The sequence below is a fragment of the Aethalodelphis obliquidens genome, unplaced genomic scaffold, assembly GCF_003676395.1.
Source record: "Aethalodelphis obliquidens isolate GAN/ISIS:26980383/991018 unplaced genomic scaffold, ASM367639v1 scaffold45, whole genome shotgun sequence".
Classification (NCBI taxonomy): domain Eukaryota; kingdom Metazoa; phylum Chordata; class Mammalia; order Artiodactyla; family Delphinidae; genus Aethalodelphis; species Aethalodelphis obliquidens.
In genome coordinates this window covers 9,746,963-9,770,442 of record NW_020837989.1, presented here as the reverse complement: position 1 = coordinate 9,770,442, position 23,480 = coordinate 9,746,963, and the positions used below count along the sequence as shown (strand labels likewise).

General features: G+C 41.5%; 1 protein-coding gene across 2 annotated transcripts in view; it reads right to left on the bottom strand.

The window, feature by feature from the left end:
- HTR4 (5-hydroxytryptamine receptor 4) overlaps nucleotides 1-10,421 on the bottom strand; it is a 155,460-nt gene extending 145,039 nt beyond the window's left edge. The window contains exon 1 of one of the 2 annotated variants that reach the window (XM_027081665.1): nucleotides 10,375-10,421. The gene's annotated coding sequence lies outside the window, so the exon portion shown is untranslated. Of the gene's footprint in view, nucleotides 1-10,158; nucleotides 10,253-10,374 lie in introns of those variants that run through there. The other variant, XM_027081666.1, reaches the window with a different exon arrangement.
- Nucleotides 10,422-23,480: the final 13,059 nt, after the last annotated feature.

Here is a 23,480-nt window from a genome sequence, read left to right as displayed (position 1 = left end):
TTTTTTTTTTTTTTTTTTTGCGGTACATGGGCCTCTCACTGTTGTGTCCTCTCCCGTTGTGAAGCACAGGCTCCGGACGCGCAGGCTCAGCGGCCATCGCTCACGGGCGTAGCCGCTCCGCGGCATGTGGGATCTTCCCAGACCAGGGCACGAACCCATCCCCTGCATTGGCAGGCGGACTCTCAACCACTGCACCACCAGGGAAGCCCTAGAATACACTTTCTTCTCAAGTGCTCATGCAACATTCTCCAGGATAGATCATACCTTGGGTCACAAATCAAGCCACGGTAAATTTTCTTAAATTGAAATCATATCAAGTTTTTTTTTCTGACCACAACGCTATGAGACTAGATATCAATTACAGGAAATAATCTGTAAAAAATACAAACACATGGAGGCTAAACAGTACACTAGTAAATAACGAAGAGATCACTGAAGAAATCAAAGAGGAAATCAGAAAGTACCTAGAAACAACTCACAATGAAAACACAATGACCCAAAACCTATGCATGCAGCAAAAGCAGTTGTAAGAGGGAAGTTTATAGCAATAAAATCTTACCACAAGAAGCAAGAAAAATCTCAAATAAACAACCTAACCTTAACCTAAAGCAATCAGAGAAAGAAGAAAAAAAAACCCACAAAGTTAGAAGAAGGAAAGAAATCATAAAGATCAGATCAGAAATAAATGAAAAAGAAATGAAGGAAACAATAGCAGAGATCAATAAAACTAAAAGCTGGTTCTTTGAGAAGATAAACAAAATTATTAAACCATTAACCAGACTCATCAAGAAAAAAAGGGAGAAGACTCAAATAAACAATTAGAAATGAAAAAGGAGAAGTAACAACTGACACTGCAGACGTACAAAGGATCATGAGAGATTACTACAAGCAACCATATGCCATTAAAATGAACAAACCTGGAAAAAATGGACAAATTCTTAGAAAAGCACAACCTTCTGAGACTGAACCAGGAAGAAATAGGAAATAAAACAGACCAATCACAAGCACTGAAATTGAAACTGTGATTAAACATATTCCAACAAACAAGAGCCCAGGACTGGATGGCTTCACAGGTGAAATCTATCAACATTTAGAGAAGAACTGATACATATCCTTCTCAAACTCCTCCAAAATATAGCAGAGGGAGGAACACTCCAAAACTCATTCTACGAGGCTACCATCACCCTGATACCAAAACCAGACAAAGATGTCACAAAGAAAGAAAACTACAGGCCAATATCACTGATGAACACAGATGCAAAAATCCTCAACAAAATATTAGCAGAATACTAGCAAAATACAAACAGAATCCAACAGCACACTAAAAAGATCATACACCATGATCAAGTGGGATTTATCCCAGGAATGCAAGGTTTCTTCAATATATGCAAATCAATCAATGTGATAAAACATATTAACAAACTGAAGGAGAAAAACCATATGATCATCTCAACAGATGCAGAAAAAGCTTTCAACAAAATTCAACAACCATTTATGATAAAAACCCTCCAGAAAGTAGGCACAGAGGGAACTTACCTCAACATAATAAAGGCCATATATAACAAACCCACAGCCAACATCGTTCTCAATATTGAAAAACTGAAACCTTTTCCTCTAGGATCAGGAACAAGACAAGGTTGCCCACTATCACCACTATTATTCAACATAGTTTTGGAAGTTTTAACCACAGCAATCAGAGAAGAAAAGGAAATAAAAGGAATCCAAATTGGAAAAGAAGAAGTAAAGCTGTCACTGTTTGCAGATAACAAGATAGTATACACAGAGAACCCTAAAGATGCTACCAGAAAACTACTAGAGCTAATCAATGAATCTGGTAAAGTAGTAGGACACAAAATTAATGCACAGAAATCTCTTGCATTCCTATACACTAATGATGAAAAATCTGAAAGAGAAATTATGGAAACACTCCCATTTACCACTGCAACAAGAAGAATAAAATACCTAGGAATAAACCTACCTGAGAGAAAAGACCTGTATACAGAAAACTATAAGACACTGATGAAAGAAATTAAAGATGATACAAACAGATGGAGAGATATACCATATTCTTGGACTGGAAGAATCAACACTATGAAAAGGACTATACTACCCAAAGCAATCTACAGATTCAATGCATTCCCCATCAAACTACCAGTGGCATTTTTCACAGAACTAGAACAAAAAATTTCACACTTTGTATAGAAACACAAAAGACCCTGAATAGCCAAAGCAATCCTGAGAAAGAAAAACAGAGCTGGAGGAATCAGGCTCCCTGACTTCAGACTATATTACAAAGCTACAGTAATCATGACAGTATGGTACTGGCACAAAAAGAGAAATATATAGATCAATGGAACAGAATAGAAAGCCCAGAATAGAAAGCCTAGAGATAAACCCATGCACCTATGGTCACCTTATTTTTGATAAAGGAGGCAAGAATATACAATGGAGTATATGGTGCTCCATTGTAAGCCTCTTCAGTAAGTGGTACTGGGAAAACTGGACAGCTACATGTAAAAGAATGAAATTAGAACACTCCCTAACACCATACACAAAAGTAAACTCAAAATGGAATAAAGACCTAAATGTAAGGCCAGACACTATAAAACTCTTAGAGGAAAACATAGGCAGAATACTCTATGACATAAATCACAGCAAGATCTTTTTTGACCCACCTCCTGAAGAAATGGAAATAAAAACAAAAATAAACAAATGGGACTTAATGAAACTTCAAAGCTTTTGCACAGCAAAGGAAACCATAAACAAGTTGAAAAGACAACCCTCAGAATGGGAGAAAGTATTTGCAAATGAAGTAACTGACAAAGGTTTAATCTCTAAAATTTACAAGCAGCTCATGCAGCTCAATATCAAAAAAACAAACAACCCAATCCAAAAATGGGCAGAAGACCAAAGAAGACATACATATTACCAACAAATACATGAAAAGATGCTCAACATCACTAATCATTAGAGAAATGCAAATCAAAACTACTATGAGGTACCACCTCACACCGGTCAGAATGGCCATCATCAAAAAATCTACAAACAATAAATGCTGGAGACGATTTGGAGAAAAGGGAACCCTCTTGCACCTTTGGTGGGTATGTAAACTGATGGAGAACAGTATGGAGCTTCCTTAAAAAACTAAAAATAGAACTACCATACGACCCAGCAATCCTACTACTGGGCATATACCCTGAGAAAACCATAATTCAAAGAGTCATGGGGCTTCCCTGGGGGCGCAGTGGTGGAGAATATGCCTGCCAATGCAGGGGACACGGGTTTGAGCTCTGGTCTGGGAAGATCCCACATGCCACAGAGCAACTAGGCCCGTGAGCCACAACTACTGAGCCTGCGCATCTGGAGCCTGTGCTCCGCAACAAGAGAGGCCGCGACAGTGAGAGGCCCGCACACCACAATGAAGAGTGGCCCCCACTTGCCGCAACTAGAGAAAGCCCTCGCACAGAAACGAAGACCCAACACAGCCAAAAATTAATTAATTAATTAATTAATTAAAAAAAACAAAAGAGTCATGTACCGCAATGTTCATTCCAGATCTATTTACAATAGCCAGGACATGGAAGCAACCTAAGTATCCATCAACAGATGAATGGATAAAGAAGATGTGGCACATATATACAATGGAATATTACTCAGCCATAAAAAGAAATGAAATTGAGTTATTTGTAGTGAGGTGGATGGACCTAGAGTCTGTCATACAGAGTGAAGTAAGTCAGAAAGGGAAAAGCAAATAGTGTATGCTAACACATATACACATATATATGGAATGTAAAAAAAAAGGTTCTGAAGAACCTAGGGGAGGGACAGGAATAAAGACGCAGACATAGAGAATGGACTTGAGGACACAGGGAGGGGGAAGGGTAAGCTGGGACGAAGTGAGAGAGTGGCATGGACGTATATACACTACCAAATGTAAAATAGATAGCTAGTGGGAAGCAGCCGCATAGCACAGGAAGATCAGCTCGGTGCTTTGTGACCACCTAGAGGGGTGGGATAGGGAGGGTGGGAGGGAGATGCAAGAGGGAGGAGATACGGGGATATATGTATATGTGTAACTGATTCACTTTGTTATAAAGCAGAAACTAACACACCGTTGTAAAGCAATTATACTCCAATAAAGATGTTTAAAAAAATAAAAATAAAAAATTTTAAAAAAAGGAACAACAGCTTACTTTGAAATCATCCAAAAAATGAATTGCTGAATGGATAGAGGAGTGAATAGATAGTAATATGATAGAGCAAGTTAGTAAAATGTTAATTGTAGAACCTATGTGGTAAGTATATGGGTATTCACTATACAAGTCTTTCAACTTTTAAGTAGTTTTTTTACAATAAAATATTGGGAAATAAACCCCCAAAAAGGCAACAACAGGTTTGGTAGAAGAGTTGGATCAGATATAGAGCTCTCAGCAATGCTCATGGTAAGTGCTTTTCATATTTTAGAAATGATTATTTACTATAGAGGTAGAAGATGGGACAAGATGATAGATCCCTTCAGCTCGTACAACCTGTGAGTCAGAGCTGTGCTAGGTGAGCCAGAGGCATGACATGCATAAGCAGAGTGAGAAGCCAGGCCACGTGGCATAGAGACCAGATTGACAGGGAGGAGCCAGGATGCAGTCACAGAAGTATGAGAAACCAGGAAGTATGCACAAACGAAAGGTGCAGGACCCTACACAGGGAATGGTTAACATGGGGAGGACCTTGAAAACAAAGGCAAATGGCCATTATTACATGCCAAATTAATGTGTTTCTCTCTCAACTATCCCTTTGGCAGGAGACATGCATCAGATTTAGAGTCAAACCTGAGTTCAAATTCTGTCTCTGCCAACTAGGTATGTGACAACAGGAGATATTCATTCAAGCATCTTCTAGACCACTTTTACTAGGAATACCTACCACAATACAAGCATGAGCCCACGGCAACTACTCTTCTGCTATGACCTTGGGCCATCAGATCCTTTCTCTTGAGAGTTTGAACCAAGAGACACACTTGTGGGAATGTGTCATATTAACTGAAGAGCAATGGGGAGAAGATTGTGAATGCCTGCAACTGAGTTCTCCAGAGATGACCTGGTTTCTGTCCTTCCTGGGGTCTAGTTCCTTGATCTATGAGAAGCCCCATTATCCTTCCAATAAATTTCACTTTCTGTTTAAGCAAGCTAAAGTTGGCTTTTATTATGTATGAGGAAAAATATATATTTACTAATACAATTAGCTTTCTAATAATATAAGAGTTTATTTAAATTTCCAGGCCTTGGTTTCCTCATCTCTAAACAACAAAAACAAAAACCCCTCATCTCTCAGTGACTGATTGAAAAATTTAAAAAGACTAGGTGTAACAACTCCACAGTACAGAGTAAATATCCAATAAACATTATTTTAATTGCATCTGAGTTTCACAATAACTAAATCTTTCTGAGTAAGTACTCGGAGACACCTTGTTTAGGTGGAGGACGTGTGGTCATGCAAAAAGAGACTGATGCTGGCAGTCAAGAAGAAGGAAGGAGTTGACCGAGTTTGAAATTTGGTTTTAAAAGAAACTTTTCTGATTGAAATTTAAAAAAAAATTAATCAGTTACATATTAATGTTTTGACTGGAGTTTCTGTTGGGTTTCTTCATTGTGCTGCTGATGATTCGAAAGGGAAAAATGTACAAAGCAACAGGAAGCAAAAGCTGGATGCACAGATAACATATATTTCTTAATCTCAGAAAGACTGGTCAGAATTTATCTGACAGTAGACAAGATATTAAAGTACTTTTTACTGGGATTATTCTGTGACTAATGAGGACTTTTATCACCCAAATTGAGTGGTAGGTGGAAGGAGGGAACAAGAAAAGATCTAAGATCATAACTATTAACTCAGAAGTATCACAGCTGAGAAAATGAACACATTTTTCTGAAATTCAAAACAAGAGGCAAAGCTTAGATGCTTCGTGAGAGATGTCAATTAGCCCCTAGCAGTTATTGTCTTTCAATCTTGCTTTATTTATTGATTCTCCTAAATCCAAATATTTAGTTATCTTAAAAATAAGATATCTTTTTATTTAAAAAATTTCAAGTGGGTGAGTTGTGAGCTTTATTTGGTTATAGGGTCTTAACCATGTGGTTTTCAAATTGTGGTCCCTGGACCAGCAGCATCAGCACCATCTGAGAATCAGTTAGAAATGCAAATCCTCAGACCCCAACCCAGAAGCGCTGAATCAGAAACTCTAGGAGTGGGGATCAGCAATCTGTGTGTTGATATAGGGTCTTAAAGTCAACCTTCTTAGGGCTTGCCTTGGATCTTCAATATTAATGGTAATTGGTAAAGTAGTCATTCTTACTCTGACTGTACTTAAGGTTAGCCCCATCGATAAGCCTGTTTGGTGGCTATTTATATCACACTTATATTTCCCTCTGTCCAAATGTGTACTACTTTCTACTGCCCCAAAGTATAAAAACAGCAAGCAGAATGGAAGAATGAAAGGGCAGGCCAAGAAGAATACAGAAGGAGGGAATTGATAAAAATATGGCAACTTTAGTTTGGGTGATAAAAGAGATATCAAAAGTTTAGATAATAGTGAGGACTTAATGGAAAAAGAAATGTCTCATCCATTGTTTGCTTCTTTCTGCCATTCTTCCTTTCCCTTGAGCCCTTCTCCCCCAATTTAACCAACCCTGCCACCACCTCTCTCACTCTGCATATGCCTTAGAGCTATTTCTGAATAACCTGAATTACAGAGAGAGAGAAGACAAAAAAGCTAAGAAGTCACAATATGTCAACTGAACACAACTATCAACCTCACAGTCTCTAATCTTCCTAGAAGCAGACTTGATTCTACAACTGAAACAGACAATGTTTAAGATCATTTCTACCCTGTAACATCAAGATCCCATTCTCAGAGGCAGTTTAATGTGGGGAATAAAGTTTCAGAACAAAGACTCTGGAGCACACAACCCAACCCCAGCTCCACCACTTCACAGCTAAATGAACTTGGACATGTTATTCCACCTCTCTTAAGTATGAGTTACCCCACCTCTAAGACGGAGAGAATAAAGTATCTCTCTTACAGGATTCTTAATGCAGATTAAATGAGATTATCCATGTAAAGCATTTAGAACTGTGTCTAGCACATAATAAGGGCTGGATTAATGTAAGTTATTAGGATCATTACTATGTTGTCTCTAAAACACTCCTCAGCCTTCAGCAGCATCTTGAGCATTTCCAGACATAGCAACAAGGCAGTGAGAAACCAGGAGGGATAAAGGTGAACATGTGAGGGTGGCTAATTTGGAAGGGGGTGGAAAAGCAGCAAGCAACACAGCAGTTCATCTATCTACTAAAATACTTGGTTGTAAGGTCTGTTCAAGACCCCAAGACTTGTGTTTGAATTACAACAGTCGTTCTCAACAGGTGTTTGGGGGGTACTTTGTCCCCCAAGGAGATACTGGTAATATCTGGAGATATTTTTGGTTATCACAACAGGGAGTTGCTACTGGCATCTAATGGGTGCCAGAGATGCTGCTAAACGTACTACTATGGACAAGCTAGGCCCTCACAACAAAAAATTATCTAGCCCAAACCATTAATGGTACAAGAGGTCTGAGAAACCCTGAATTACAATGTTGTTTGAAGTTATCTTAAGAAGGCTTGACAGATTTTTTTTTTTTAATTTTCAAAAAGGCAATAGTATGGAAGATTTTGGCACTTGATGGAGGTGAGAATGGGTGACCTATAAGACCTTTTCAACTCTAAGGCTTGATGTGTGCAGTTAATGCTCAACCACAAAACTAAGTCAATAGTGCATTTTCACCCTTTTCCCTTTGCCTAATTCCTTTCCCTGAAGACAAACTGAATTTCTTTTTTAAAAAAGATGGTTAGATATTGGAAGGTAATCATAAGACATTAGGATAAAATTTTCTCACTAAAACAAAGAACATCAATGATAATCAGATAATTTTAGAGCTGGAAAAAACCTTGGATATGATTTAGCAAATAGATTCTAGTTGAAATCTTCCATTTCATTTCACAGATGAAGAAACTGAGATTTAGAAAGGCCAAGAGACTTGATCTAGGTCACATAATACTACAACCATCAGAAGGTCCAGATTCTTCCAAAGAACTTATTTATTACTCACTGATAATATCAAGGGACTTCTCTATGTGCCTTTATTTTGCATTTTTCAATGATCACAGTCGACATCTGTTCCTATCTCTGGAAATCCCTGAATATGGGTCTCACCTGATTAGGTGCTGGAAGTGGGAATAAAAAACAAACAAAAAAATTAGGTTCAAGAGACATTGAGCAAAAATGGATAAGACCCGACTATTGATTAAGCTGTGGTTGCTACTGACAAAGAAAGAGGAGAAATAAAGAGGTGACTTCAGTTCCCAGCCAGGGTGACTTGAAGGATGGTGGTGGTTCAGTAATAGATGGGATAGTCAGGAGGTGATCTGGGTAGCAGGTACTTATGCTGGCTTTCAGGTGCTGTTCTTCAGTCTGTGAAGTTAAGGAAAGAGATGAGGGGATGAACAGTGTCAGGGAGGTCCAGGAGAACTCGAATGGAAGAAAACACATTCAGTTTGGAGGTTACAAGGCCACTGTGGCCCCTAGAAGGAGCAGCTTCAGGAGTGAAATCCAGATAACTCAGAGGAACCAAGAGCATCACTGTCCTCTGAGCCCTAGGACCTCTGTCTGCTCAACACGTGCTGAATTGAACACTCCCTGAAGCTCCTGCTAGCCTGATGTGCTACAGTTCTCCTGGAGTTTAAATGATGACCCACTGAACTGCACAATAATAATTATAACAAAGACATTTCCCAAAACACAGGAGTGAGTGTAGGCTCAGTAAGGGTGGCATGGAAAAAATAAACGTAAGACAGAAAAACGACTTGAGGATGATGCAAATCCTCTTTACTTTATACTAATTTTTTCCGCACTCATCGTTTCTTGAGAGCTGCTCCTCAGAGTTCCACGAGTCTCATCCCATGTCCTGACTTCTTCCTTGTTTCTAGGGAACTGCATCCATCACCAGTGTCCTTTCCCTTCATCATCTGGGCTCACCAGCAGCACGCAGCAACTTCTCCTCCCTCATCACCGATGCTGAAGTTTCACACAGGGGACTAGGCAAACACCACCCACCACCTCCAGGGTCACCCACAGCTATTGACCTGGGGACTCCGTCCTAGCAATATTAAGACAGGAGAGCAAACTAGCCTCAGTGTCCTTCCATCAAAAGCCACCGTTTGGTTCATGCCAAACCTGTACCCTAAGAAACATTTTTTGTGTATTTTAATGAACCAATGGGAAATCAAGCCAATGTCTTCTAGGAAGACAAGCTCATGCCATGACTTCTCCACCTCTGCCAGACATCACTTCCCTGTATCAACAGGCACTTCTTCCAAAGGCAACTAACAGCACAGTGCCACACACTGGGTAGCAAGTTGAGAAGAAATGCATCTTAAATTGGGATTGGGATTCTGTGAAAGACAACCACAGGAAGCTAGCCCTGGCAGCCACAGCGAACGTTTCATGCAGCACAGCATGGCCACACACTCACGGTCACTTACACACACAGCCAGGTATACACTCCGGGTATGCATATCTTGTCTCACTCACACACACACACACACACACACACACACACAGAGTTAGACAGAGTAGTACACTCCGTTACACATCCAGGATCATCCATACTGTCCACACATGTACCCTGTCTCTCCCTCTCTCTCCCACTCTCTCTCTCTCTCTCTCTCACTCTCTCTCTCATACACACACACACACACACACACACACACACACACACACACACACGGTTATATACGCACAGCCTATATTATGTCTCTCTCACACACACCCTTTACACACACTACCTCACAGAGCCAGCGAACACACAGTTCCACAAGTACTTACGTACACAAGTGTAGGGCACTAGCCCCAACCCTAGTGGTCCCACGCTGGAGGCATGTCCTACACGACCAGCCAACCCACCTACAGCCTGAGCCGCCATGCAGCCCATCCCTGAGGTAAAGCCGGGTCCCATAAGTCCAGAGCCCCCAGCGCGTCGCCGTCGCGCCGCCCCGCCCCCGCCGCGTCCCCGCCAACACGAGGACTCGCAGGGTCGTGACCCCTGCGCCCTCGCCGCACCTTACCCTTCGCCTGAGGCGAGGGAGCGAGGCGCCTGGCGGACCGGACCCGCCACCTCTCGCCGCGGAGCCGAGCTTCTGCCGCCGCGCTCCCAGCCGCTGCCTGCGCCCTCCCCGCCGCCCCCTCGGGTGCGGGCTTCATCCCCCGCACTGGGAAGCTGGCGAGCGCGAGGCGCGGGCCCGCCCGGGTCTGCGGGCGCAGGGACCGCAGCGCAGGCTCACCGGGGCTGGCCGAGCATCGTCCTCCTCCCGGCCGGCCGAGACTGGCTCCTCAGGCTCAGCAGCCCCCAGCCCGCGTGGTCCTCGCGGCCGCCCCCTGCGGACGCTGAGGGTGGCTGTGGCGCGTCCGGGCGCGCAAGGCAGTGGGCGCAGGGGTGACGGAGAGACCTCACCCCTCGGGGCGGGCCAGCAGGGCGCCTTCCCCGGGGAGCGCTGCCCAACAGAGGAAGCTAGCCCTGGGCTCACTGCTGGCTCCTAGGTAACCCTGGGCAACTTGGTTAACCTCTCTGAGTACTCATTCCTCTACTGAAAGATAATAAACGTGAACACGGAAAGTGCCTGTGGTGTCCGTGCTAAGGGAAATCTACAGCCTACTTCCTTCTCATGCCTCTGACTCTGCCTGGGCACAGTTAGTTTGGGAGCAGGGTTCAGAGTGAGATCCGTAGTCCCTTAGATACAAGGCTTCCAGGTTTTCCAGGGTCAGTGTTTCAATCGACTGGTCTTCCTAAGTGATCCTGCCAATACTTGTTTTGCTGCCCCCATCTGCAGAAGCCTATTCTCCCAGCTTTTTCCACTTGTGACCTTGAGTATGGGGTTAGACGAAAGCCCAGACCCACTGCTCCCATCTGTAAAACGGGGACCATAAACTCCCAGTTGTGTTGAGACTGTCCAAAGCTCCTGCCTGTGTGTCACTAGTGCGTTGTAATATCTGTGAAGAACTGTGAAAGAATGAAAAACATTTTTCCTCAACACATCTTTCCAAGGCCTCAGATTCCAGGGACAAAACAATTCAAGAGTTAGGCCATTTGGGGAAGGGAAGAGGAAAGAAGTCTTCCTTTGATGAGACAGGTGAGGGGCCAAAGGTCCTATAGGTAGGATAATTCAGCCCCTCCAGGACCACAGAGTCTACGTGGAAGCCTGACAAACAGAGGAGCTGTGACAGTAATTAACCTGCAAAAGTAAATAAATCTTTCCAGACAATCTTAAAAATGATTAACTTACAATTGTGAGCACAACCCAAGTGAACTGGAAATTTAAATTGACTAATGTATTCATGCCAGAAACCTCTGAGCTGGTCCCTTTCTGAGATTCTCTCTGTTGATATTCCTGCCTTTCTCTTCCTCCTTCTTTTGCCAGCCTGGTCTGTCTTCCTCATGGTCTGTGTTTCTTCCCCATCTTACTTGTACACTTTTTCTCTGTTCTATCTCTCTCTTCCCATCTCAGTCTCTCCCCACCCTAGGTATCTCTTCTTTACTTTCTTTGTGCCCTGTCTCTGTGTCAACACTCCTCACTCTCAGCCGTTCCCACCCATTATTTCTCTCCCTGGATTGTAGATGTCTTGAATCTTTATTGATCTTATATCCCCATTCAAAATTTGAAAGTGGAAAAGTCAGTTATTTCTCTAAGGATCCAAACTTAAATTTACCACTATGCCAGTTCCCTAAAGCAAATATTCCTGATGAATGACACCATTATCCTCACCCTCCTGGGAGTGCAAAGCCTGAATCATCTCTGACAACTCTACCTCTCTTCCCCTTCTCCCCAGTCTCCACTCAACCTCTTCCCATTTCCTAGGGAGTCTCTCCCCACTCTTCCACAGGCAGCTGTTCTCTCCTCCCTATTCCCATTGGACTGAATCAGATGTGATTAAGTTAAGGATCTTGAGATGAGAGATTATCCTGGATGCACAGGTGGGCCTTTAGAAGGGTCCTTGAAAGTAGAAGTGATGGGCATGAGAGGAGGTCAAGAGTGATGCAGTGTGAGAAGGACTTGAGCAGCTGTTGCTGGCCTTCAACGAAGAAGAAAGGTCCCAAGCCAAGGAATACAGAAGCTGAGGTGGGGGCAAGGAAACAGATTCTCCTCTAGAGTCTCCAGAAAGGAAGGCAGCCTTGAACACACCTTGATTTTAGTGCCGTAAGACTCATGTCAGACCTCTGCTCTAGACAGCTGTACAATAATGAATTTGGGTTGTTTTAAGCCACTAAGTAATTTGTTGCACCAGGAATAGGTAACTAATGCAATGCCTCTCTTTTACTTATGGAGGTACACATGAATGCCTTGTCTTATTATTAACAGCAATCCAAGGCAGCCCCTCTTTTCAGCCTTCTTGGTATACCCAAACCTTGTGTTTCAAGCAATCTGTTCCCTGAACACTTGCTTTTCTTTTGTCTGTACCAGTGCTCACAATGTCCTCTCCAGAGTGCCCTCCTCCAGATGCTGCCTGTCATACCTCTCCTCAACGCTCATGGATTCCATGGAGCTGTCCGTGATCTCTCCCTTCCTTGATTTCTCAAATACAAAGAACTTTGCATTTTTCAAGGTATATTCCATTTCAATTGGTGCTTTCTAATGAGAGAGAAGGGAACGAGAGAGAAGAATGGACTTTACATGCACAGGTTGAAACTGCTCCAGGTTCTCTGTTCCCACAATGCTGTTTTCCTCTCTCTACTGCAGCAGTTACCACCACACTGTGTGACTGTGAGTTATTTAAAGTTCTGCTTGGACACTGGGTAGTGAGTGCCTCCAAGGTGGACAACAGGTCTTACCTCCCTTTCTACATCCCAGCCCCTAGATCCATGCCAGGTACACAGTAGGGATTCAATAACCATTTCTTGAATGAATGGATGAAGAGAGCAAGTGCAATGTCTGGTTGTGTTGAACAGACAGGGCTATTAATAATTTTTCTTGTACCGTCTGGCTCTATTTAATTGGGCTGGTCAATTGAAGCACCTCAGTTAATGCAATGAGGTTTTAAATGGGACTGCTTTGATTCATAGCTTAAATCATAGACTTTTCTTTCCTTTTCTTTGTTTTATATTTGTTTTTGTTTTGCTTTTGCTGAAGAAGACTCCCACAATAAAAGTTCCTTTTTATCCACTTCATTTAAAAGGGGCTACTATTATAAGTAAAATAATTATAATCATGCAAACTCTTTGGTCCAACAATTCTACTACTTAAAATGTATCATAAGGATAATAAGCCTATGTTTACAGAGGATTATCTAAGAGCATGTTCAATGCAGGATCTTTTATAAGAGTGAATCATTGGAAATAGCCCAAATGTAATGGGGGATTCTCTAAATATATTATCTCTACCATGAGATACCATTCAGTTATCAAACATTGTTTTGTCAACTGATATTTATTATATAGAAAGATGTTTATGAATTTTTTATATTCTTTTTTATGTTTATCTTTATTTCCTAACTACCATATAATAAGCCTATATTTAAAACTTAGGTTTAATTGTTTTTTTAAAATAGCTTTGCCTCCAATAGGAAAATTGTATAAAACTTTGATATTTTTCCAAATTCCAAGAAAATTCATCTACAGATGAGATTTAATTCTCTGACTATGACAAAAGAAGGGGAAAATCACAAAAGCCTTGAAATATAATTCATTCCATTAATTCATCCAGTCTGGGAACATTTATTGTACCATCTCAATTAAGGCCTTCAACAGCAAGCAACAGAAAAGAACTCTAGATAACCTAAGCAAAAGGGAAATTATTGGAATGTTATTTAGGGACATACAGAATTGCTGAGCTACTGGAAGCCAAGCTTGGAGAATCAGGTACCAGGAAGAGTTCCAGAGAACCAAAAAGCAGAAAGTGAAGCACCTGGTTCACAGAGGAACTCCATCAGGACCGTGTGCCATCCCTCCTGATATGGCGAATGGCCTCTACCAGTTCTCCATCCTTGGGTCACTCAACCAAGTCCAAAGTCACTGGAGAACACACCAGACAGGCTGAAGTTAACTTTGTATCCCCTCCTTCCCCTGTTCTGAATCAGAGAGTGAGGAAGGAAAGATCTAGTCCTTTCACCAAGACTACACACAGTAGGGGAGATTTTACTTCCCCAGTAAATTTGGGGTGCTGTTAGGAAGGCAAAATGGAAGCTGACAGCCTGAAAATAATAAATGGCCACTACGAGCCCCTGAGATGTGCCAGGCATCAGGCTGTTCTGCCTTCCAGGCCAAGCTTCCCTGCCAGGAAGCCTCTGGTACAAACAGCTCAGTGGAGCTACCAGGCCAGAAACACCATTCACAGGAGATTAAGAAAGCTTTGATTCTATTATTTCATTTATAAACTTGAAAATATTAAGGTTTTCTATTGTTAATTTCTTCTAGTCTACAGAAAAAAACTACTATTTTTTCTCTTCTGGTTGTCCACACTTTGCTCAACTGGTACAAATGTCCTGTTACATATTTACTGCATAGCAGCCTACCACGGACTGAAGCACCTTATAAGCAACACACCATGGGGGTTATCTTAAAAGTTTCAAAGCTTGTTTTAACTTTATTTGACTCTGGGTGCCTTAGCTGCAAGATAGAGTGTGTATGAGAGAGAGAGAGAAAGAGAGGGAGAGGGAGAGAAAGAAAGTAGGCAGAGACAAAGAGGAAGGAACAAAGAAGATGGAAATCAAATCCAAACTGCTGAAATAAATCAAAACTTCTCTTGAACTCACAAACCTGAAGTCTGCATACCTTCCATCCACTAAGAGCTGCTAAAAATTTAAACAGCTGGACAAAGAGTTTTAATGCAGCTGCAAAATAACGGAAACCAAACTGTGAATACCTTTCCTATAATGAAGCCAGAGTGGCTGGCTTCATTTCAATAAACACCACAGAATAAATAAGACCCTAGAACAAGACACTGTGGCATCCCTGGGCACATGTCATTCACATGATTCATTCACTGGAGTCCTCAGTTTACCTTGTAGAGCAGCGGTCCCCAACCTTTTTGGCACCAGGGACCGGTTTAGTGGAAGACAATTTGTCCATGGTCGGGATGGCCAAGGGGAATGGTTCAGGCGGTAATGCGAGCGATGGGGAGCAGCAGATGAAGCTTCGCTCCCTCGCTGCTCACCTCCTGCTGTGTGGCCCAGTTCCTAACAGGCCGCAGACCGGTACCAGTCTGCAGCCTGGGGGTTGGGGAACCCTGTTGTAGACAATCATTCTATGTCAGGAAACAACTTCTAACAAAGCCTCCTCTAAAGTTGAAAATGGAGAAACATTTGCAATTTGTTGTTTGTAACAATCAAATTTCCCACAGAGGGTCGTGTTTATTCTTACTTTGCTACACATCCTGGAGTGTATGATTATCTCCCACTCCCCCAAACCCAAATCAGACCTGATGAGCGAGGCTTGTTGCTCAGACTCCTCAATTCAGCCTCCAGGGAGCTTTTGTCCTGAACTCTGCTACCTCTTCTACCCCAGCTCACACACTCTGCTCTCCCACTGAGTTCTAGCCATCCTGGTCTATAGGTTTTTAGTCACGCACGGCTCTCTGGCCTCAGGACCTTTGCGTTTACTGTTTCATAAACCTGAAATGCTTCTCCTCTGGTTGGCCCTAATGTATCTCTTGTACAGAGAGGATTCCCCTTGACCAGCTATCCCCCATCCCATTATTTTTTGTTCTAGCACTCCGTTTATGTCACCTACAGTCCTCATCTCACTCTGTAACTAATTCATTGATGTATTTTTTTTACTTGCTTACTCTCTGCCTCTCCAGTAAAACATAAGCTACTAGAGGTAAGAGACTCTGAACTTCAGGAAGAGCCTGGTTTAGAGTGGATACTCCTTGGTAAGAGTTGAATGGATAGAAATACAAACGGACAGTTGGATTTGCATTTGTGCTTTCCAGTCGGTCAGAGTTGCCCAAGAACCAAGGGCTCTTGGAGGCCAAAGGAACCCACAACCCTGTGAATGAAAGGATGATCATGCACTTCTGTGAGAGGATGTGGCTTTGGGAGATATAGGCTAGTGTGCAGGAGGGGCTGTGAAATGGAACAGGTGGTTCAGATGCTGTGACATTATGTCTGCAAATGAAAAGTGGATGAGGATCCAGAGAAGGAGGAGAGAAGCTTCAGGTTGCCTCTGGCCAGAAAAGAGCTGTCCAGAAGTCAGTCTATTCCAAAGGGGATTAACAGTATTAAGCAAGAGAGTATGAGACCACAAGAATTCAAAGATAGGCTCTTTTTAGTAACTTGCTATGTGGCAAAGTCTGTATGAACCTGCTTTGAACACTGAACAGCCGGATGCCTGAATTAGCAGAGAATAGAGGCAAATAAAGGGCAGCCAAGCAGAGTTATCACTGTCCAGATAAGAGGCTCCTGGCCCTTTTTTGTGCTTGTTGTTCTTTGTCCTCTAGTCATCCTGATATTGTTGGGTTTAATCTATTTATGTTTGAAAAGGCCGTTAACTAATCCATGTTTTATTATCAGTAAAAATCAAATCTTCCAAGAACAGCCAAGTCATAAGAAAAACATCATGAGTGTGATCTGCCAGGTAAAACTCTGGCACAACTGAAACTGTACAACTTATTTTAAAATTTGTACATAGTAAAAATTAACTGTATTTTTTGGTGTGCAGTTCCGTGAGTTTTAACAGATGTATAGAGTTATGTAACCACCACCACATTCAGGATATGGCAAAACTAATTTTAACATGGACCAGGGTATTTGGGGATATTCTATTTAGTGGGATACTTTTGACTAGCTTTGCCTAATATGAACAAGTCGCTTCTCCCTCCACGCTGCCCATCCTCCCCTGCCTTATATCAGTTTGTTCCATTCATAAATTTGGAAGCTTTTTCCCTGGAACTAGAAGATGGGGCTCTAATGAGGGTAGAAGCTACAGTGGGAAGAAGAGAAAAGTTGGGGATATGGAGTGGCCTCTCACCCCACCAGATTCTTTGGACTGGTTTAAGTTGTAGCAAGAAGGGATTAGAAGCAAAAACCAATAGGACCCTTCAGGAAGGATTTGTGAGAGGCTGGGCACAAGTCAATACTCTGTGTTCAGGGCCCAACTAATGAAGCAGAGCTCAGACCCAGGGAGGAAGCCCGTCCTTGCACCTGGAGAAGCAGGTCATTCAGAGCCAGACTCCTTGGCACAGACACCAACAGTCCCATGAAGGGCAGAGGCAGCAGTGACCTGTCACCAAGAAGCATTGAAGGCAACAGAGGTGGTCAGAGCAAAGAGGGACAAGGTGAGTATGGCTGACATCTTTGGATTCCAGGTACATGTGTAGAATCCCTTTGGGGTCTCCCACAGATAATAAGGGGGCACTTACAATAGGATGGTTAGTGGATGATTTGAGCTATCATTTTATGTTTAAAGAAGGGCAACCTGGGTAGCTAGGGGGTTGGCAAATATCTGTCCCACAAAAGTTTTACTAGTTTCCTCTGTGGCAGACCCTGTGCTCAACCATGGGGATATGATGAATAAGATAAGAAGATGGATCCCTCTTTTCAAAGCACACAGAGCCAATTACAGGAGATAGGGTTGGACACAGATCATTTCAACACATTGTAAAAGTTAATAAGGTAGCACAAGTGGTAAATGGAGCTCATGGTATGTGTTATTGTTTTTTATTATTACATAACAAACATTTATTGAGTGCATATGATTTGCTAATCACATCGCTAAAAAAGGTTAAGGAACTTGGTATTGAGATGATATGACATGGCTAGAAAGGGTCAGAGTCAAGGTTAGAATTCAGGCTGTCTGACTTCAAAGACTTTGCTGAGAGCAACCATGAAATAAAAATCATAATAATAACAATATATAAGCAACATTAATGGTTGATGATATTATATGTATTGGGCGCTTAACTATCTCATACTATTTCAAAAGCTATTATGCAGAGAGACACAATAAAATCGGGCTGGATTTTTCATGCATGAGAAAGCGAAACAGGGGCCAGGATATTATGGAGAAACAATTCAGCTTGGTGTAAGACTGTCTCAACATTTGGAGCCGTCTAGCACTGTAGGTATCAAAGCACAGGCTGGGTGCCATCTGCCAGGAATGCTGAAGCAAGAACCCCTGTTCCAGGTGCGAGGTTCAACATCACCTCTGCTACTCCCCCAGCTCACTGATTCTCTCATGCTGAAATCTGAAAAGCTCAGTCTCTTTTGCCAGCTCCTTCTCTGGCTAACACTTAAATGTCAAAGCCCTTCCTCTTCTTTTACTCTCTATAGGCCGCTATACTATTTCATCCACTGTGCTTGCTTTATCATTTGTATGCTAACAGGTCCCAAATTTTACATTCTAGCCCAGAATTCTTTTCAGAGCTCCAGACCTACATCTTGGATATAAGATATCCAAGCTGCTGGTCTTGGGAGCACTTGGTCTAATTTGGCCTAGATGACCATGGAAAAGACCTCTCTATGGAAAAACACAAAAAGGTGAATCAGTTTAAACAGGATCTTAGAAAACTTATAGAAATGGTAAAGGTGTTTGGTGGTGTTTAAAAACAGGATTGGGAGACTTCCCTGGCAGTCCAGTGGTTAAGACTCCACGCTTCCACTGCAGGGGGCACGGGTTTGATCCCGGGTCAGGGAACTGAGATCCCGTGTGCCGTGCGGCATGGCCAAACAACAACAGCAGCAGCAACAACAAAACTAGAAGGATTTTAACTAGAGTGGCACAGACTTGTTTCTTTGACCACCTAGCATACCATTTGGATGCTCAAGGACAATATTTATAATATGATAATGATTTAAATGTTATTTTCTGTTTTAAGCTTCTAGAATCAGCCTAAGGGCATTTAAGAAGACTTAACTAGGATGCTCAGAACGTATATTTCTCCATCTCAACATTATATAAATAAAGGTAAAACTGGCAAAGTTTGACAGGTAAAAGTGAGAAGGTGTGGTAAATGGTTAAACGTGTGGTAAATGTCCTTATCATACAACGTGGGAGTCAAGAGATGTCCATCCCTGTGATTAATGGAATAAGAAATGAAGGTTTAATTGTGCTATTTAAAGTTGCAGAGGTGACCAGAGAAGGAATTGAGAATATGATATTGGGAGGTCAATGAACAACCACAAATGAAGAAAGAAAAAATGTCCTTCTCTGGGCAGTGAGGTGTAGGATACAATATCATAAAATACTCCAGTCAACTCTGTCATTCTAGGCAGAGCCCATCTGTGGGTAAAAACAATGCATGAGGAGGATGAGCCAGAGGATCTCTGAGAAATGGAACGAAAGTCCGATGATGTTATCATCAGCTGGATCAAACTGTACCTGAAGCCATAGATAAACCTTGAATTATTTAGTTATGTAAAGCAATATATTTCCTGATTGCCTACACAGTATTCTTCATCTACTTCTATGGGTAATAAACCCCCAATTTTATTCAGTGGTGCACTGATCCCAAATAAATGACTACATTCTCAAACTCCCAGAACTTGGCTGAGCTCTGGCCAATGAAATTTAAATAGATGTTCTGTATGGAACTTCCAGGAAGACTCCTTCAAGTTTCTTAATATGGCTAGAGCATGCCATCTTTCTTTTGCTCCTTACTCCTTCCTGTTGTGTGGACGGAGGAGCTCCAGAAGCAAGCATTTTGAAACCTTGAAAATGGAAGCCATGAGGAGGTGGGGAAATTAGAGCCCAGGTCCCTGATCAATGTGGAGCTTACATAGCAAAGACTGACTGCATATCTTCAGGCATCTTTTTACCCAAGAAAATAAATGATAAAGTGTTTAACCTACTATTAATTTGTATTTTCTATTATATTCAGTAAACCTATTCCTAACCAATACAGTTGATGTTTCTGTAATTTGCAAAATTGAACAGTCCTGACAGATGAACTCAAACGAAAAATTCTCTTCTCTGGAGACAAATGATTCTTGGATAGTTGAAAAAATAGACAGATGACTATCTCTTTCCTATAAGCACTGCATTATGTGATTTTTTAAAACTTTGATGTAAAAAATAAAATATGAAGACAATATAATAAGTCATGGAGAGGCCACAGAGTAAGAAGTAAAACACCAAAATACATGATTTAGGGGAGCTCTAGGGCTACCACACATGAAGATTAATGTTATACAGAATGCAGGATAATTCTCCATCTATGAGAAATTTTAAATTATGGAAGAAATCACTAGAAAGCACTGTGTACATGTATATACACACATACAAACATTTTCAAACAGGTCTCATAGACTACTAAATGATATGTAAAAATATTCACAAAATAATATGAAGAGAAAAAAGTGGATGCCTAACAGCACATTTAATAGCATCCTACTTGTAGAAATGCCTGTGGTACAGGACTAAAAATCTATGAGGAATTTCCCGAGGAATTTCCCCAAATATTAGCAGTGGATGTCTCTGGGTGGCAGAATATTAGTTCATGCTTGCTTTTTTTACTTATACTTTTCAGCATTTGTCAAATTTTCTACATATCTTCTGATGATCAGAAAAAGGCAATATACTTTTTTCCGAATGTGTTTAAAATATTTTTTAATTGAAAAGAGTCCTGAGCATTTATAACACAGCTATTCTGGAACACCAGCTGGCATCAGCTGTGTTGAGGGAAACTAGAGCAGGGGATATGACCACACCTGGGCTGAGAGTGATGAGAAATGAAGCAGCCTCGCCCCAAAGGCTAACTGGGCTGTCCTCACATTCGTGCTGAGGGCCACACTCTCAGGGCTAAGAGCAGCAGGTGTAGCCTGAGAGTGCATTCCACATACTCTAAACAGACATGAACATAGGAACACAGCAACTCACCTCTATGAATGGGCAGCTAGCCCCAGGCAGCCAGGTTTTACTGTGGCTTCTTTCATCCTCTATCCAGGGATGGACCCGGAAAAGTGGAGTCAGGTAAACAGAGGATCACGTGACAGGGGCATGAAGTGGCACACACTCAGGGCTGGTGTCCTTCTGCACACATAGGTGATAAAACCTGGCTTTGTGTGTTTTACAGCTTCCAGTATCTTTCTGATCCAGAAGGCAGCCTGGGTCATAAAGTACCTTGAGGAAAGAAAAGGAAAGAAGGTACAAAGTTGAAATAGATATCTCTTGTTGGCACCAGTAATTACAACAAACTCCAGATTAAGAACACAAAGTCAAAGAGGCACCTTTTTTTTCTTTTTAAAAAATTTTTATTTTATATTGGAGTATAGTTGATTTACAATGTTGTGTCGTTTGTGCTGTATTAATGTTTGCTGTACAATGTTCAGGTGTACAGCAAAGTGATTCAGTTAAACATATACATATATCCACTCTTTTTCGAATTCTTTTTCCATTTAGATTATTACAGAATATTGAGTAGAGCTCCCTGTGCTATACAGTAGGTCCTTGTTGGTTATCTATTTTATATATAATAAAATGTATATGAAGAGTCACCTTTGAAATGAATTAGCCAATTGACTTTTAAACACAAAGCAAAATCATCATGATTTTAGGGAGAAAATGAAACACTGTAAATGTCTACTAAGTCTGGGAAGAGTGATTTGCGACGTGTGTGAACACATGTATGAGTGTGCGTGTGTGTGCACGGGCACATGGGCATGCATTGCTGTGACAGGCAAGATGCTTTAGGAAGAATGGAAACTCACCTTCCATCACAGAGCTTAACATTTTGTCACTTTCCTTTGACTTTGGTAGTTAATAAAATCAATTTTGCAGTAATCGTAGAGGTCCCTGCTCCAAGGGAATGACTTTTTCCTTTAAACTGGGTATATGTTCTTTTCAAAGAGAAATGAGATCAGAAATGGAGGCAAAGATAGTTGAGGAGTTAGCCCATAGTACTGTGGCTACCACAGAAAGGTGAATTCAGTGAGAGAGAACCACGGAAGCATACCCATGGTATCTATGTCTTGAAAAGTACTTGTGTATTTCATCATTCATAGGAATTTGAAGCTACACAAAGAGCATCCAAGTTACAAGCTTTACAACACTGGACAAGCTACTTCCCCTCCATAGACTTCATTTCTAAAATGAGCATAACCATGGTACCTACCATAGGATTGCAGTAAAGATTAAATTAGATAATACATGTAAGTGCTAAGGTACATTATCAGGTATGTGAAATTTACTCAATAATGAGTTATTATTATCCCTCTTCAATCATAAAATGAGGGATGAGATTAGACAATCCCTCCCAGCTTTGATATTTTAGCATATCACTGTCCAACAGAAATATACATAAGCTACATAATTTTAAATGTTCTAATAGCCACATTTTACAAAGTAAAAAGAAACAGCTGAAATGCATCTTAATAATATGTTTTATTTAATTGTATACATACGAAAGATCATTTCAGCATGTAATCAATATAAAAACCATTAATGAGATATTATGCATTCTTTTTCTTGTACTCAGTCTTTGAAGTTGAGTGTGGGTGACACTTAGAGCACAGCTCAACTCAGACTAGTTCCATTTCATGTGCCCAATAGCCACACATGGCATACTGAAGAGTACAGTTCTAGAATAACAATGAGTCCAGTTTTAAACTTATTCAATTTGTTTTGGCTGAAGGACATGTAGAAAGCAATGCCTCCAAGTTATCTGAGGTTAAGCATTGGTACCTTGGATGAGAGATTAGGCTAGAAACGGAAATGAAGCACCTATTCACATTGTTAATGCCACAAGCATGGATGACCACTACCAAGCCTAAAATCCTTCCTAGGGGGTCATCTGTTAGGTTAAGGCATTCTTAGGTCCACAAAAAGTTACAGGAAAATATGTTAACCTTGAAGAACAGTTGCTACCACTATTTGGATTTCTCCATGGGCTGATGAGAGAGGAAGAGAAATTACATTATGCTTTCATTCCTGATTAAAGCCCAGTTACTTAACAGTGACTGTATCCTATTTACTTATTTATTTTTTTAAGTTTTTTTCTTTAAAAATTACTTAGCTACAGATAACTTGTCTAATTTTTTTTAGTAAATTTATTTTATTTTATTTATTTATTTTTGGCTGTGTTGGGTCTTTGTTGCTGCGCACGGTCTTTCTCTAGTTGCGGTGAGCAGGGGCTACTCTTCATTATGGTGCACGGGCTTCTCATTGAGGTGGCTTCTCTTGTTGCGGAGCACCGGCTCTAGGCATGCAGGATCAGTAGTTGTGCCTTGCGGGCTCTAGAGCGCAGGCTCAGTAGTTGTGGCACACGGGCTTAGTTGCTCCGCAGCATGCAGGATCTTCTCGGACCAGGTATCAAACTCGTGTCCCCTGCACTGGCAGGCAGATTCTTAACCACTGTGCCACCAGGGAAGTCCCCCTATTTATTTTTAATAATAATTAAAAGTTAACAGACAGGGCTTCCCTGGTGGCACAGTGGTTGAGGGTCTGCCTGCCGAGCAGGAGACA